Raw genomic sequence first — 18140 nt, 5'->3', positions numbered from 1 at the left:
GTAGGCTTTAGCATGACTAATTAAGCCTTCTCTAATTGCTCATGGTTTGGCAACACACACACACACACACACACACACACACACACACACACACACACACACACACACACACACACACACACACACACACACACACACACACACACACACACACACACAATAACACAATCACACAATGTTTAGTTTGTGGAATCCAATAATTTGATCCCGATCAACTCTGTGATGTGCAATTCTCCAGTTTCTTCAGTTTTTTAAAGTGTGAAGTTACAGTCCATACTGTCTGCAGGAACAGAGTTTTGGTTCTAAACAAACCAAATCAAAGGTTGTCGCTGAGCATTTCAAGTTATGATCTACTGACTTAAAGGGACACTGTGAGATTTTTAGTTGTTTATTTCCAGAATTCATGCTGGCCATTCACTAATGTTACCTTTTTCATGAATACTTACCACCACCATCAAATTCTAAGTATTCATTATGACTGGAAAAATTGCACTTTTCATGCATGAAAAGGGGGATCTTCTCCATGGTCCGCCATTTTGAATTTCCAAAAATAGCCATTTTTAGCTGCAAAAATGACTGTACTTGGACCATACTAGAAAATATTTGTTTATTACTTAGTAAACTTTCATGTAAAGATCAAATGTGGCAATAGGCAGCCCAGTTTCAATGAGCAGCATAGTTGCAGTACCTTTTTTGATCATTTCCTGCACAGTGTCCCTTTAAAGGGACATTACCTCACGTTCACAACCGCAAACAGAAACTGAGCATTCTGGATGGAGAAAATGTGCATTTTAGTTTAAAAAAAGTAAAATAATGCAGTTTACCACAGCAGCATGTTCTCTTTAAGCATCATTGCTGTCTAACTCCTCCTTGCTTCCGATTCTGCATCTCCTACTATGCTATCACCTGGAGTCACTAGTTAGTACGGGGGACCCAGATAGTCATTCACAGACCTTCAACACTCCTTTATTGTGAACCATTGTCACCACTTAAAAAAAGTACTTTACATTACATGCATGTTGATCCTTCCATTCACCATAAAAGGGAATAAACCTCTCCTTCCCCATTCCCCCCATCACCCCCCATACCCCGGATCATTACCACCTAAAATTAAGCTTACCACCATTACAGATTGACCAAAGTCCCTTATCTAAACACCATTTTTTTTCAAACAAAGTAACATCAGCTGTGACCTTAAAGTAGGTGAACTCAGTTACTATCCTTGCTTCAACAAGAGTCTTAAACAGGTCATTCACAGACCAATGCAGGCGGCATCATGGAGTTTTGGCAAAGCAGCAATGGAATCAAGCAAGGTACGGCCTTGATCTTGGAGAGGTTGGGTGACGCTAGTGTGTGTGTGTGTGTGTGCCTGTTCGCGTGTGTGTGTGTAATTGTGTTTTCCCGTTCCGCTCGGCGCGGCCAGCTCATAGGAGTGAATCATCAGCCCCTAATGCCGTAAGTAACCTCATCTGCCGTGTAGTGAGCTGCCCGCCCACGCCACCACGCTCAGAGTTGTGTGTGTGTGTGTGTGTGCGTGTGTGCGCACGCGCGTGCGCCTGTGTGCGTGTGTGTGTGTGTGTGTGCGTGTGTGTGCGCACGCGCGTGCGCCTGTGTGCGTGTGTGTGCGCGTGCGTATGCTCGTGTGTGCATGTGTGTGCGTGTGTGTGTCAGGAGGACGACGAGGCGTGTGCCGTGAGTTGAGATGCACGGTGTCTGCTTAAGTCCCAATTACACCATGTAATGAGCGGCCCCTGTCTGCCCCCGACCGACCAACCGACGGGAACAAGCGCCCGCCCGCCCACCTCTGGAGTGGAGTGAGTGTGTGTGTCTGAGAGCCGGTTAATGAACAATGGAGAGAGAGAGAGTGGCTCAGGCGGCGTGCGTGCTCAAGCGTAACACTTCTGTCATTTGAGGCCTAATGTGGTCGGCGGCGTCCAGAGACGTGTAGAGCAGAGCAGAGCGACGAGGCTTTCCTGCAGGCCTCACCCACTCTTGTCTTTCCAGGAAACTCTCCAGGTGATCCCCCACAGTATCTAATGCTCTGTGGATAGGATACCCCCTTTTGAAGGAGCTCCCCAATGATGTAAAAAAAAAAGCGCTTTGAAGCAAATGGAGTTTCTGAGTTCTCTGAGCTCTGAAGGGATGAGTCAACTGCTTCTAAGTTCTGTTCCGGAAGGGCTTTTATGTATTATATTATTTATTTCACTTATAGACATCTTGGTTTAGCAAGATGCAGTAATTAGCAGGGCTGTAGTACTCGAGTCCGGACTTGGTCCGAGTCCGGACTCAAGTCCACTTTTTTACGGACTTGGACTTGTCTTCAATTGGACTCGGACTTGTCTTGGACTCGGACACTGGTCTTGCCAAATTAAGCTTTTGGACTCGACAGGGTCTGTCTTTATTTTATTTAGAACATTGGCTACCACAAATTCTAGAGTGGAGCTTAAAATCCAGCAACATACATAGTCTTCACATCTATGGCATATAGGTTACCTTCAAACATCCGCTTTATTGTTATTCATCATATTCAGCCCTGGTTTAGAAACGGATGGAATTGATTTTGTTTTCTTTCAGTCACACAGTTTTAACCATATTCATCCCTACGATTCAATCCGATTTTCTGGTCTTACTTCATTGTTTTTTAATGTCCTACTATGGGATATGTCAAACATGCCACTAACAGCTGTATTACAAAGCTGTGTCAAACAATGCCAAATGGAGCTTACTGTATGACAGCCGTGATCTCCTCTATGCCAAAACGCCGCATAATAAAATAAAACTGCTACAATGAGTCAGATTAGGTTTCCTTCTCTTGACATTGGTTTTGTTCAAACAGCTAATGCAGATGTGTTCATAGACCATAAACACATGGTCCTCAAGTTCTATTTTTCTTATATACATCATGAGTTCTCACTTTTTTGTTTCCCCCTGGCTGCGCGACCCTGACAGTGCACAACTCAACCTCTGATTGTTGGAAACCGCTGTCGGTCAAAAAATTAGCTCACGTGGTTGGCTGCCAGTGTCTTGCCCCTCCTCACAACACTGTGTTTATAAACAAAAAAAACAAAAAAACATGTATATGTATACATGGCCGCTGACAGCTTTGGCTGGGCCTGGGACAAAGTAATCTGAAAAGCCCCCCTCACTCATGTAATTGAATCCAATGAGGATCCAATTCTGGGTCCCCCTTCTCCCTTGGCCTGGGACAACTGACCCCTTTGTCCCCCCTTGTCGGCTTCACTGTATATATATATATATAAGGTTTGACTCCATGGTCCATCAGATGACACGTGTTGTTTGCCGCTCCCTGGTCTCGTCGTCATTGGTCTCTTGCTCAGCCGCAGTGCACTGCACTAGGTGCTTGGCTTGGCCTGGCTGGCTAGCTGGGGTGAAATCCTCCGGGCGTGTGGGGAAGGAGCTTGACTTGATTGGAAGTGATGGAGGGCATTGAGCCACGTGCCAGCGCCTGTTACTCAGAGGGGCTAGCGAGGACACAGTGGGGTGGGGGGTGGAAGGGGGTGGGCGTGGAGGAGGTGGGGGTGGAGCGAGGACATGGACGAGGAGGAGGAGAGGGGGCGCGAGGACACTGTGGGGTGGGGGGTGGAAGGGGGTGGGCGTGGAGGAGGTGGGGGTGGAGCGAGGACATGGACGAGGAGGAGGAGAGGGGCTAGCGAGGACACAGTGGGGTGGGGGGTGGAAGGGGGAGGGCGGGGTGGGAGGACAGGGAGGAGGAGGAGAGGGGCTAGCGAGGACACAGTGGGGTGGGGGTGGAAGGGGGGGGCGTGGAGGAGGTGGGGGTGGAGCGAGGACATGGACGAGGAGGAGGAGAGGGGCTAGCGAGGACACAGTGGGGTGGGGGGTGGAAGGGGGTGGGGGTGGAGGAGGTGGGGTGGAGCGAGGACATGGAGGAGGAGGAGGAGAGGGGGCGCGAGGACACTGTGGGGTGGGTCGGGGGGGTGGGGGTGGATGGAAGGGGGTGGGCATAGAGGAGGTGGGGGGGGGGGGAGGACATGGAGGGGGAGACGGTGGAAGGGGGAGGGGGAGAGGAGACGGTGGGATGGGATGGGGTTGGGCGTGGAGGAGGTGGGGGGACACACACGATGAAGAGGGAGAGGCTGGAAGGGGGTGGAGGATGTGTGTGTGTGGGGGGGGGGGGGGGGGGGGTGTTGTCACCAGAGAGACAGTGGTGGGGAAGAAGAGAAGGGGGAAAAAAGAGTGAGAACGAAAAGCAACAGCAAGCTAATCTTTCAGGATCAGCTGCGTGTGGGAGGACAGGACTAACTAGTGCTGCTGCTGCTGCTGCTACATGTCTCTGGTTTTAAACAGCCAGCGCTCTGCGATGTGGCCCCCACATGCACACACACACACACACGCACTCGCAATGTTCTACTACACAAGTGAACACAAACACATGCACACACGCATGCACTCACTCGCAATGTTCTACTACACAAGTGAACACAAACACATGCACACACGCATGCACTCACTCGCAATGTTCTATTACACAAGTGAACACAAACACATGCACACACGCATGCACTCACTCGCAATGTTCTACTAAACAAATGAACACAAACACATGCACACACGCATGCACTCACTCGCAATGTTCTACTAAACAAATGAACACAAACACATGCACACACGCATGCACTCACTCGCAATGTTCTACTACACAAATGAACACAAACACATGCACACACGCATGCACTCACTCGCAATGTTCTACTAAACAAATGAACATGCACTCGCAATGTTCTACTACACAAATGAACACAAACACATGCACCCACGCATGCACTCGCAATGTAATACTAACTACACAAATGAACACAAACACATGCACCCACGCATGCACTCGCAATGTAATACTAACTACACAAATGAACATTTACTCGCAATGTTCTACTACACCACAACATATGCGCACGCACATGCACACACACACATTGCACTAGTACATGTCGTACACTGACTGAATCACCACGCTCACAGTAAAGCCATTGTGTGTCAGAAATGTGAGGGGAGAGGAGATGCAGGCAGTTTAAAAGCTATAGACCCTTATAGGGATGCACCGATACCACTTTTTTGAAAACCGATACAAGTACAAGTACATTAATGTGTGTACTTGCCGATACCGAGTACCGATACCGATACCTTTTACCACCAAAATACAATGAAAATAAATCCATGGCCTTGTTTTTTTCCACCTGTGTTTTAAATGTTAGTAAATGTATGAGGTGGCACTTTTTTCCATGCTGCTTTCAAGTCCACAGAACGTGACAAGATTTTGCATTGTTTTGTGTAATAGCGGTATCGTTCCTGGTATCGGCAAGTGCTTGACGAGTATGAGTACGAGTATAATGAGCAGTATCGGGTGCCGATACCGATAACAGTATCGGTATCGGTGCATCCCTTATTCCTGAGACCGTTTTGCGAGGCTCTGTAGCCCACAAACACAACAAGCTGATGCAGTCATCCGGCGTGCTCATTCTTTACAAGACAGCGTGACGTGACTACAGATCATTGCTAAAACAGTCTCGTCTCCCAACAAGATGGGACAGTTCAGTTCCGTTCAGTTCAGTTCAGTCATAAGTGCGTGCCTGCGTGTCTGCGTGCGTGCCTGCGTGCCTGTGCGAGAGACAGAGAGCGAGAAAAGTGAGAGAGAACATTCCTTACATTGATGTCATGATTTTCAATATAATGTACATTCAAGGGATGCGAAATGGTGGTATTGTCCCCAATTTTCTTTCTGGTGCAACCCCCTTTTGGACCCGAGACTATTTTCGTGACACCCCTTTACTTCCATTGGTGCACAATAAGACAGTCATCAGGCAGGAGTACTAAAGGCCTCGGCGCCTTGCTTATGTAGTAGTGTTAAGAATAAACCTTATTTTTTCTCTTAAAAATATGTGGACTATAATGTAAATACTACTCGGGATGGGTTAATCGTTACCCATTGTTTCTGACTGGGCGTTAATTTGTGTGGCACCCCGGAACTCTTCCTCACCTCTGGAAGATTGGCAAGGGGAATGCCGTTTGCTTCGACCCCTTGCAGTGTGCCTCACTTTGTCCGCCCTGTCTGTTGTTTCAGATTGGGAAGTAAATAAATGCTATTGGATCGAGACCCCTCATCTCTCCTGCCTCTTCAATCATCCAAAGACTGTTTAGTTTGTTATTTTAATATATTATATGGTTGTGACGTCATCTGTCTAATGCTCACTTCATTTCAACGGGGCTCCCCAACGTTCGGACGTCTGTTATTTTTCGATAACGGACGGGTTGGTCTATAACAGACCGCTGTCAATGGCAACAAGACTTTTCACTGCTAAAGCGACTTTTCAACAAGACTCTAATCAGCTGCTGTGATAGACAGCACCCGTTGTCCTGGCTACCGCTGTCAATGGCAACAAGACGTTCACTGCTAAAGCCACTGGCTTGTATACAAGTCAGTGGCTAAAGCGAATGTTTCATATCACTCCGCAGGGGGTCCGATTTTGTCACTCTAATCAGCTGCTGTGATAGACAACACCTGTTGTCCTGGCTAGCCTACCTAGCTGTTGCCTAGCGGTGTTCCACAACGGCACTGTTTTGTTTTGCGCAGCAACAATCTTAACATTAAATAGGTCTAAAGAAATGTCCCCGCATGTGTGAATCATGTAAGTATATCCATATAATAAGCGGGTTAACTTTCGGCGAGTCGGTCGCTTTGTGGAATAGCAGCACTTCAGAGAGAACAAGACCCCTCCGCTCCGCGTCGGGGTCTAAAGATTCTCTCTGTCGTGCTGCTATTCCACGGTAGCGACCTTCTCGCCGAACGTTAACCCTTACATAATGGTCGGTTCATGTCCGTTACACTTACTCTGTTTCCTGACACACAATGAGGATGAGTCCAAGCAAAAAGGGATCCGTGTAACCGGCACTCAGTGCATGACATGTTTTAGCCAAGAGAGTGACCAAAAGAGTGCAGTGAAAGCATTGTATGTGTGAACTAACAGTACAGTACAAGAAAGTGCTTTTTAGATGCGTCCTAGCATCTCTGTAAGAGGGTATGTCCGTCCGTCGGTCTGTCCGTCTGAAACGCATTCCTTAAATTGTCATTCCCTCCTGTGTCCACAAGGCGGCAGATTGCATAGACGGACGCATCTTTGTCCTCCTGTCGGACTTGCTTACTCTATGAAGACACAGGAGATACACACACTGAAGACATGATGAGAATAGAAATCCCATATGATCCTTGTATGAAACTGTGATTGTATGAATACCATGGTTTTCAAATGCACAGTCTGAATGAAACTCTATGGTCTAACAAGCCGCTAGGCCTTTTCTAGCTAACGAGGTTGAAACTTTCTAGTCGTTGACAGTGTCACATCATGAGCAAAGTCCTGATAGTAACGGCAAGAGTTTAAAGAAAAAGCTGTATTAGTAATTTCAGATCGATTTTACATTTCTCATTATGGAATTGTTGCAGATAAAAATGAAACAAGATGAAACAAGTCACAAACGCAGGGAGGGGAATTAATGAAAAAAATGGGCAGTAGACCTACAAGAGAGGTGTTTTTTTTGTTTGTTTTTTTTTTTTGCAATTTATGGAGGGGCTGATTGAGGTCTTCAGAATTGAAATGATTCAGATTCGTGATAAAAACAGCCCTTTTTACCCGCCAGCAATATGAAGCTGCCAGACAATGTGTTGTGCACCATTAAATCTGAATTTTTTTTTTTTTTTTAATTCCACTTTGTGGACCGTTTTTGCTTGTATCTCGGATTTCGAATCTCGGAAAGGGTGTTCTGCAAATTGAGTTCAGGTGATTTGTGTGAAGGCAGAGAGAGCAGGTTTTTCACTGCATGGCTCCTCTAAAGATTAATCCCACCGTGAACAGACTGAGTATGACCATGGGTGGCTGTAGTCCTGTAGTCCAGATGTGAAGTGAATCATTACGAGTCTGTTAGTCAAGTCTGTTCACACATTACAATGTTTTTATAACCGAGATAATTATACACTGACTACTAACAGCTTCATTCTGCTCCTATAAAGCTTGTAATGATTGATCTGCTGGGGCCTTCTTGTTTCACACTTCACTGCACTTTACATTAGCACTGTACTGTGGCCAACACGTGTCCTGTGTATATCCACGGTGTCATCTAAGAGGGGTGATGGAAGACAGTAGAATGTAATGCTTCTCATCAACAGAGTCATCAGCGGGATACGGTAGAGATGTTACCCATGATGCACTGCTCTGGGTTTTATTCTTCGCCACACATGGCCACGTGCCGGTGGAGAGACGGCAGACAAGGCCGGATTAATGCACAGAGGCTAGATATGGCTGCAGCCTAGGGGGCCCCCACAGGCTAGATATGGCTGCAGCCTAGGGGCCCCCACAGGTTAGATATGGCTGCAGCCTAGGGGGCCCCACAGGCTAGATATGGCTGCAGCCTAGGGGGCCGCACCACAGGCTAGATATGGCTACAGCCTAGGGGCCCCCACCACAGGCTAGATATGGCTGCAGCCTTGGGGCCCGCACCACAGGCTAGATATGGCTACAGCCTAGGGCCCCCCACTACAGGCTAGATATGGCTGCAGTCTAGGGCCCCCACTACAGGCTAGATATGGCTGCAGCCTAGGGGCCCCCACCACAGGCTAGATATGGCTGCAGCCTAGGGCCCCCACTACAGGCTAGATATGGCTGCAGCCTAGGGGCCCCCACCACGGGCTATATATGGCTGCAGCCTTGGGGGGCCCCACAGGCTAGATATGGCTGCAGCCTAGGGGGGGCCCACCTGCCAGTGGGCCCCACAGGCTAGATATGGCTGCAGCCTAGGGCACCTACCTGCCAGGGGCCCAACAGGCTAGATATGGCTGCAGCCTAGGGCCCCTACCTGCCAGGGGCACCAACAGGCTAGATATGGCTGCAGCCTAGCCTAGGGGGCCCCACCTGCCAGGGGGCCCCACAGGCTAGATATGGCTGCAGCCCAGGGGGCCCCCACCTGCCAGGGCCCCCCTGGTTGGTCAAAGGGGTGGGGGAAGCAATGTGATTGGAGAAAAATTGGTCCGGCATGTCCGGTAGAGTTTTAAATCTTATTATTACTACTCTTGTCTTGGGTCGGAATTATGACGGCGTCTGTGTAATTTTGTTATGAAAATGTGCATTCCATGGGGGGGCCTACAGCAACCTGTTGCCCAGGGGGCCCCGGGACTTCTTAATCCGGCCCTGAAGTCAGGCATTCGGCAGAGTCTAGTCTGTTATGTGGGCGTCTCGTCTGCACCAGGTCTCCATCATGCGTGGCGTGACAGGCCTACTTCTGGAGTGCGCGGCGGTGTTTACCATCCATCCTGCTCTGCTCCGCGGCTTTAGGGGGTGTAATCCCCCCCACTGTCTTGACCGTTCTCTCACCCACTGACATCGTCATCCTCATCTTCATCCTCATAATCATTACCTACGGATTCCTGAAGGATCTCACGTTTCGTTGCTTTTCTGCCATTCATGTGTTTATTTACTGTTTTTGCTATCTTTAAATTACAAAGACAAACTTTGCCTATCTGACGTTTGAATCACAAGGACGCACAGCAAGACAATACCCTCTGTGCGGACACGCCAGCTGTTCAAACTCGCCCCCTCCGGTGAGGGAGATATCCAGCTGTTGCGCGTGCACAGGATTCGCGCAAAGATACCACGTGCCCAGGAGAGACGTGGGCCAAATGTATTGAGATGTGTGGTAAACGCTTAATATGATGTATTGAGAATTCCTATGATGTGTTTGGTATCAATCTGATGGAAATACTTCGGGTGGTGAACAGGTCTCGGTCTTGTAATTGTTTTAGGTAATGTAATAAAAATGTAGTATTTTACGATTTGAGTAGGCCTACAACTTGGCTAGAAGCTTAAGTTCCCAAGCCAAACCCCTTGGCGTTAGGACAGCCCATGTTCAGGTAACTGATTGCTCATTGGTCCCTGTCTGCGGTCGTCCCACGAGGCAACCAAGTATTAAACTTTGATGTAATGATCAAATCTTTGAGTCGAAACCCGGTAAAGGGCTCCCGTGAACCTCAATTCACGTAGTATTTTCCCCTTAATTTAGGTAGTGCATTGGCTTCTTTCAACATTGTATTCTGTTCGTAATCGTATTGCTGACACAGTAGGTTTTGTCTGCTAATAAAATTTCATACAAATCTGGGGAAGAATTCCGTTTGGTCTATGCATATGTTTATTGTTCTGGTTATTGGTAATTCGGCAGTAAGGCTCATTCCCTGTGGATGGAGCGAGGCACACACACTTTGGACCAACTAAGATTTGGATCCGACGTCAATGGTGTTTACCTGGGGGTGAAATATGTCATGAAAACTGGGACGTACTGAGCGGGGTGATTGCATCTCTTTTGGGCCGTGTAGCCTCCGCCCGTTAACCTGAGGCAGTCGATCAGTCGCGGGACACGGAGGAAACACCTCTTTTAATAGCTGTAATACCATCCTGGCACCATGGCCTCTGTCTCATTCCTTAACGACTTACGTGCAGGTCTGGGCCCTCAAATAACCAAAAGTCGCGCGCTGATGGAGCACCAACGAAATGAACCCTTAACTAGCTGAACCCAGACATAACAGAGATTGGTAGACTAATCATTTTATAACAGTAATATAGTAATTAAGTGCAATCACATAATTACATTGGACCTAGAGAGTCTTGCGACTGAGACTCTATTAATTGCGGTATTGGAAATAGGATGAAATGAAATCTTTTCTACAGCCCAGAGCGGAAGTGTTCCTGATCCTAAATAGTACCGTCGTTGGGTATTTAGGAGTTTACAGTTGGTGACCCGGGCTCCGTGATCCCTGAATGGGCAAGATTGGAGTTGGATAAAAAACGAGGTTTGGAGTACTTCTTGACTACGCCTGGATCTGGTAAGAAAAACTTTTCATTTCTCACAACTCAAAATAAAGACAGACCTAGCACACTATTACATATAGACACCTTGCTTTGTACAACTGTGAGCCGGCATGCTCGTGTGGTTAGATCGGCGACCGTACAAAGCCGATGGGGTGGAAAATATGCTTAGTGGGGGAAACATGTCACCTCAGGGATACAACAGAGTAGGTGTACAATTCATGGCTTCGGCCACGGATTATTTGAAAGATGTCTTTTGCCGCCTAAAGGAAGAGACACCACGTCCAAAACTGCTAACCCCATGGTCTTGGAATGGTTTAAGTGACGGCAGTAATATGGCTCCATGTAAACAAAGGATGGCTTTCCCGCCACTTTATTTCTACAAATCACATTTGGCAGTAACTGGAGAGGACAAAGAAAGCCTTAAGCAACCTCTCAAAGTAAATTCAATGCTCTCTGGACTTGTAGACAGAGTCCAAACGCCCGGTACAGAGAGCTAGCTTCTGTAGCTAGCCCCGCTACCAACTCCACGATACATTCCATTGTGTAGACTAGCCCTAGCATTGTTTTGGAGGCGAGTTTTCAGGTGACCATGCTAATGTTGTAAGCTCAAACGCTACTCCAGGGTGGTCTCCCGAAATCCCACCAGAGTCCAAACACAGTTTTGTGCTATGCCTGCGCCTGCAACATGGAATGGTTGTGTAGTAATGGTAGTAGCTCCTAAAATAATTTGAGATATCAACTAACATGCTGCAGCCGTAACCGGCTCAGCTGATGGGACTGACGAACCATTTGTATAATAGATTCCCATAGCAACGAGTCCCTCGTGAGAACGCGCATGCGCTATTGGCCCAACCAAACCCAGCTGGCGCGAGATAAACAAAGGAAGCATGAGAAAGAGAACCCACGTCGTAAGCGATGTGGGGTGTTTAAATTCACATTCCCTCTCATGCATTTGATAATGTAAACCAGTCCAACTTCTTGATATATTAAGAGCAAGTCTGACATCGCCAAGTAAAACACTTGGAAGTCACATTACACTGAGCCTTACATTGAGCATAAATTACTGCTGTCCTCTCGACCCCTGATTTGAACAATACCAGAAACTTTTGTGGGTGTTTGCTAGTGAACTTGTACCGTACATGCAGAAAGAGCCATAGATAAAAAATCTAAACGATGGCATTCTATTTAAAAATAACCATTATGTGGTGCTAGAAGCATTACATAATCCAGTAATCAAAGTGTATCACGAATATGCACAATTAAGCTCTGCAAGTACGGTCCAATTTATAAAACGCCTTTTTGGTGGCCTACAATGGCCTCTGACGACACAAGCTGGCGCGACGATTTCTTGGCCCCGCCGCTATGAGCCAAAGCAATTCGAACCGCACCAATTTACGCAGTCTCCGGAACTGTCTTGTGAAAGTCAATAAATTATCGAAATGGGTCAAAACCATTCCAACACAAAGCAATACCGCACTTAGTGCGAGTATTGGCCAACCAAGTTGTTGCAACACATGGGGTATCAATTGAATGGGATTAAGGGACATTTCATAGGACAAGTCATGAAAAACATGTTTGTTTAACATTTGCCAAAGGTTCTCTAAACAAACCACGCAGCACAAACACACTTGACTGGACGCACCTACAGTATCAACCTTATTAAGGGTGACACCAACCAGAGCCACGGGCATTAGCCCATTTGAACTTAACATGGGGCATGTCATGAGACTCCCCATATCTCTCCAAATGATTTGAGACCACTGATGGTGGCCACCTCAGCACATAGTGCTGAAATAAATACAAAAAATTGCCTCAAAAGCACTGTATTGCTAAGGCAATGGCAATCTGATTTGACAAGTGACACATACTTAATCCTACTACTGAAAAGAAGTGCTGGAGATATGATATTGGTGCGCGTGTTTGTGAGAGAAAACCCCTTTGTCCCACACTGGCACGGTCCATAAGAAGTCAAGACTGTGAGCAACAGTTGTCTGACCGTGACCGTGAGAGGGAAACTGCGACGGGATCACATAAGTGCAATGCAAAAGGTTTAGGTGCTCTTCTGATGAATAATCATATTATGTTTCTGTTACAGATACGCGGCGGCCATGCCATGGACGCCGGAAAAAAGAAGACTGTCGGGCCGGCTTCATTCGGCCCGGCCAAGGGCGCAGCTCACCCATAGTTACAGAGACGGGAGATGGGTTTGGAAATCCTTCAAAGGGCCACTACACATTGATCTCATTTTAGTACCTACTAAACAGACTTTGCCTGGCCTCCGGAGTAGCTCCGGGTCAAAATTGCCACGCACAAATGTTGTAATGAAGGCTTCACCCATCCTCCCTTTAAACCCATTGTAGCTACACACTACATAATTACAAAGTAGCACCACGTGGTATCAGTTTTAAAACTGCCCACAGTCTAACATTGGTGCTATAGCTTACACATAGTCCGTCGTGCTCAACACTGTAAAAGTATAATAACTTTTCCCTCCACTTAAAGAATGATGAAAAGGATCCGGAAAAGTGCTACCGCACGTAGGACCTTGGATATAGCCTCACACATATAGTCTTCAACTACATTACCTAACCCTTCTTTTCCCCTCACAGATGAGAGCCAACCAAAGAACAAGTGTACTGTGGTGTCAATTGACTCCACAGTAACAATTCCTACACCACACACCCTTTTATTGCACATGTGAACCAGAAATGTTTTAATTGACTACCTGTGGCTATAAATGACCAACACAATGTCCCACACTTCATCCACACCCACACACAACTGATTAAGGGTAGCATGAACAAAACCTTGATGCACAATGTCAATGTAGTTATTGACACATATTTCATGCAACATCTCAGAGATCCTGACTGCATACACTACACACTGTGCACGGTGTGGACACACACACACAAACACGGCTGCAGTCACGTATCAATGATATAGTTTCTAATTACAAACACAAATTGGCTGGCAAGTCAGGAGGCCTACTGGATACCAGCACCACACTAACTCCAATTAACTAATCATTAAGACTGTATGGTCTAAAGCGCAGGCGCAACAGACCACTAGTCTAACACTGTTTAACCAAACCCCACTTCATCGAGCGTGACCCAGCCTATAGGACATTTGCACAAGAATTGTTTACTGCTGCCCCCTAAGAGATTTTAAATGTGTGCCCGCAGAGTGCCTAAGCGTGCGCTGCAAGATCTTATAGTGATCCTGAATTTCCATAGGTGGTTTGAAGCTGACAAGATGAAAAATGTACAGTATTCTGAACTATTGACCACTTAATGATGTATACATGTATTACTGTGGGACCACCTTACAGGGTATATGACTATAGGTAAACTGAGACATTTTTCACCACTCGAAGTGTTGCCATGAGACCACCAAATATGTTTTTTTTATACTTGTAATACTCTGCTTACATTTGCTTTCAATGATTCCAAGTTGATAAATGTCAGGTCTCATCACGGATATTCGGATGCCGTCCAAGTGTCCAGCACACAGTGGTGTGTTATCAGCGAGATGAACTCTTTCTCCTATGGCGGGCTGACATGCCCCGCCAACCACAGCTTCTGTCTGGAAGTGACAGAGGACCTTTCCATAGGGGCATCCTCGGAAAGCCCCACTGGACTCCGACCTCTCTCCTTGGTGAGAGGACAACTGGCAGACACCATGACCCTAGTACAGCAGCTCACCCAGCGGGTGAAGGACCACCCAACCAGGCCCTGGTGCAAGCAAACCCGGCCGAGAAGACTGCAGAGCTGCTGTCCTGTTCCACCACTCATGCCGCGGAGACGGCGTACTCCTGGTGGCATAGGATCTTCAGGGCTTGTGTACTTGCCAGAGCCATTATCCTCTTCATCAAGCTGATACAGTGCTGCTACTTCAGACACCACATCCAGTCTCTGAGAAGGGACTCTAAGGCAGCACTGTTGGTCAGCAAACTCCTCACACCTGTTACACGTCAGTGACAAGCCGGTGGGGGGCATCTTTCACCGACCACGATGGACACTGACTGTTACCTTCGTGTACGAGAGCCATCTGTAATCCCCCCCACTGTCTTGACCATTCTATGACCACTGACATCATCGTCATCCTCATCTTCATCCTCATAATCATTACCTACGGGTTCCTGAAGGATCTCACGTTTCGTTGCTTTTCTGCCATTCATGTGTTTATTTACTGTTTTTGCTATCTTTAAATTACAAAGACAAACTTTGCCTATCTGACGTTTGAATCACAAGGACGCACAGCAAGACAATACCCTCTGTGCGGACACGCCAGCTGTTCAAACTCGCCCCCTCCGGTGTGGGAGATATCCAGCTGATGCGCGTGCACAGGATTTGCGTACAGATACCACGTGCCCAGGAGAGACGTGGGCCAAATGTATTGATATGTGTGGTAAACGCTTAATATGATGTATTGAGAATTCCTATGATGTGTTTGGTATCAATCTGATGGAAATACTTCGGGTGGTGAACAGGTCTCGGTCTTGTAATTGTTTTAGGTAATGTAATAAAAATGTAGTATTTTACGATTTGAGTAGGCCTACAACTTGGCTAGAAGCTTAAGTTCCCAAGCCAAACCCCTTGGCGTTAGGACAGCCCATGTTCAGGTAACTGATTGCTCATTGGTCCCTGTCTGCGGTCGTCCCACGAGGCAACCAAGTATTAAACTTTGATGTAATGATCAAATCTTTGAGTCGAAACCCGGTAAAGGGCTCCCGTGAACCTCAATTCACGTAGTATTTTCCCCTTAATTTAGGTAGTGCATTGGCTTCTTTCAACATTGTATTCTGTTCGTAATCGTATTGCTGACACAGTAGGTTTTGTCTGCTAATAAAATTTCATACAAATCTGGGGAAGAATTCCGTTTGGTCTATGCATATGTTTATTGTTCTGGTTATTGGTAATTCGGCAGTAAGGCTCATTCCCTGTGGATGGAGCGAGGCACACACACTTTGGACCAACTAAGATTTGGATCCGACGTCAATGGTGTTTACCTGGGGGTGAAATATGTCATGAAAACTGGGACGTACTGAGCGGGGTGATTGCATCTCTTTTGGGCCGTGTAGCCTCCGCCCGTTAACCTGAGGCAGTCGATCAGTCGCGGGACACGGAGGAAACACCTCTTTTAATAGCTGTAATACCATCCTGGCACCATGGCCTCTGTCTCATTCCTTAACGACTTACGTGCAGGTCTGGGCCCTCAAATAACCAAAAGTCGCGCGCTGATGGAGCACCAACGAAATGAACCCTTAACTAGCTGAACCCAGACATAACAGAGATTGGTAGACTAATCATTTTATAACAGTAATATAGTAATTAAGTGCAATCACATAATTACATTGGACCTAGAGAGTCTTGCGACTGAGACTCTATTAATTGCGGTATTGGAAATAGGATGAAATGAAATCTTTTCTACAGCCCAGAGCGGAAGTGTTCCTGATCCTAAATAGTACCGTCGTTGGGTATTTAGGAGTTTACAGGGGCAAGGTGATGGATGTGCACCTGGAGGTCTGGTGTGCAGTGTGTTTAAAGTACAGGGCAAAGATGGCTCTAGTTCCACGCCAGTGGAAGGAAAGAATAGAAGTCTGCACACTGTAGCTCCGCTTTGAAAATGTATTCAGGATACAACAGCGTTTCGACCCAACAAGGGTCTTCATCAGGGATCGCTATCTGATGCGCCTTTGTCCTAGCTTGATTATCATCGACGTTCAAATCTCTTCGAGACCTGATCCGACCAAGAGCATAACAATTAACATTTCCCAAACGGCATTTCTCAAACGGCATCCCTTGGTTTGCTTATGGTTATTGTCAAGTTGTTTCGGTTTGTTTGGATTTTGGTTTGTTTTACTTGTGCAATTTTCCCCAACTTGAAAAGGGTTTGTGACATCTGGTGGAGGTTTGGTAAACTGGATCCTACTCAAAGGACTTGACACGACAACAGAAGTTTCCTTTTTGTCTTTTCCTCTTTTTTTTCTCTTTTATTTGATTTCAGGGCACAAGTCCATGTTTGCAGTTAGCAGCAGGAAACATCATTTGTGGTCTTTTAGTCTTTTTCCCTTAGGTAGAAAACCTAAGGCACACAACAGGAGAATACAGAACAGTAGTTACTTTCCAGTTAAATGTGCAATGTTCATGTGCAAATGCAATGCTCCTGTGCAAATATGAGGCTATGCAAATACACAATGTGCAAATAAGCTTACAAAAATGTCCATCAAAAATAATCTTTGCAATATTTAAAACCCAACAATTAGATACTATAATCATAAATATAATCATATGAGTAAACTAAAGTAGACTCATTTTTTAACCAGAAGATGTGATTTTTGTTACAAGTAACTGCACTATAAAAGCCCATGCCCAACTGGCAACACGTAGCTTTCAAATAATCCATGAAATGCGCAACCACAAGTATCTGAAATGCAAACCTTAGCATTAAATATGGTAACAGCAACTTGTGCTCGGTCTGTTAAGCTTACAGGTTTAAATTATCAACCACCAGTAGTAGGACTACAACAGTGTAGAAAATACCAGTGCAACACCAACTATCAAAATGTGCTTAATGCAGTTAAAGTGACAAGAGTCTAGGCATGGTACGGTTTGCGTTGCAAACCGAGACCGTACGGTTTGCATGTCATGGAACGGGGTAGTGGGCAACCACACGGTGCCCACGGTTTCAAAATAAAAATAAAAATAGAGTGACCACCGGTGGACGCTATTAAAATCCTACTACTTTTACAAGCATAAAACACAAAGACTACGTAGGATATTGTGTGTGTAAAAACACTCTGAATCAGCCAACTGAAATGCATAATGTAACAGCATACGCCAGCTGACTAGGCTACAGTAGCCTACAAGCAAGTTCAGGTCCGTCAGCAGCGTCACCGTCTCCCCCCTCTCTCTCCACGTTAGCGCAAGTGTCTGTTCCCAGCCTTTATGCTGACCATTTTAAATTAAATGAACATGAATTTACAAACAATGACAGATTAGCAGAACAAAGTAGACTATGACTTACGTTACAGTAGCCTAGTGTAGGCTATATCCACGTGGCATTGAATGGGGATTCCGGACGGAAAAATGCGAGATAATTGAACATATCCATCAGATTCACTGCGCTGTCCTTAACTGCAATCAACTGTAGGCCTAATTATATGTAGCCAGTTAGACTCTGATGGACGGAAGGAGACTTTGTGCTGTTGCCTAGTTAACATTGATGTTTAACACTATAACAAAAATAAAATTT

At 46.3% G+C, this 18140-nt stretch overlaps 1 protein-coding gene across 1 annotated transcript in view; it reads left to right on the top strand.

The window, feature by feature from the left end:
• Positions 1–18140, top strand: part of LOC134446826 (protein kinase C alpha type-like) — a 289331-nt gene that overhangs the window by 148421 nt on the left and 122770 nt on the right. The gene's annotated exons all lie outside the window — the stretch shown is intronic.

Source organism: Engraulis encrasicolus, chromosome 1 (assembly GCF_034702125.1).
Source record: "Engraulis encrasicolus isolate BLACKSEA-1 chromosome 1, IST_EnEncr_1.0, whole genome shotgun sequence".
NCBI lineage: Eukaryota > Metazoa > Chordata > Actinopteri > Clupeiformes > Engraulidae > Engraulis > Engraulis encrasicolus.
This window is presented reverse-complemented; position numbering and strand designations above follow the sequence as displayed.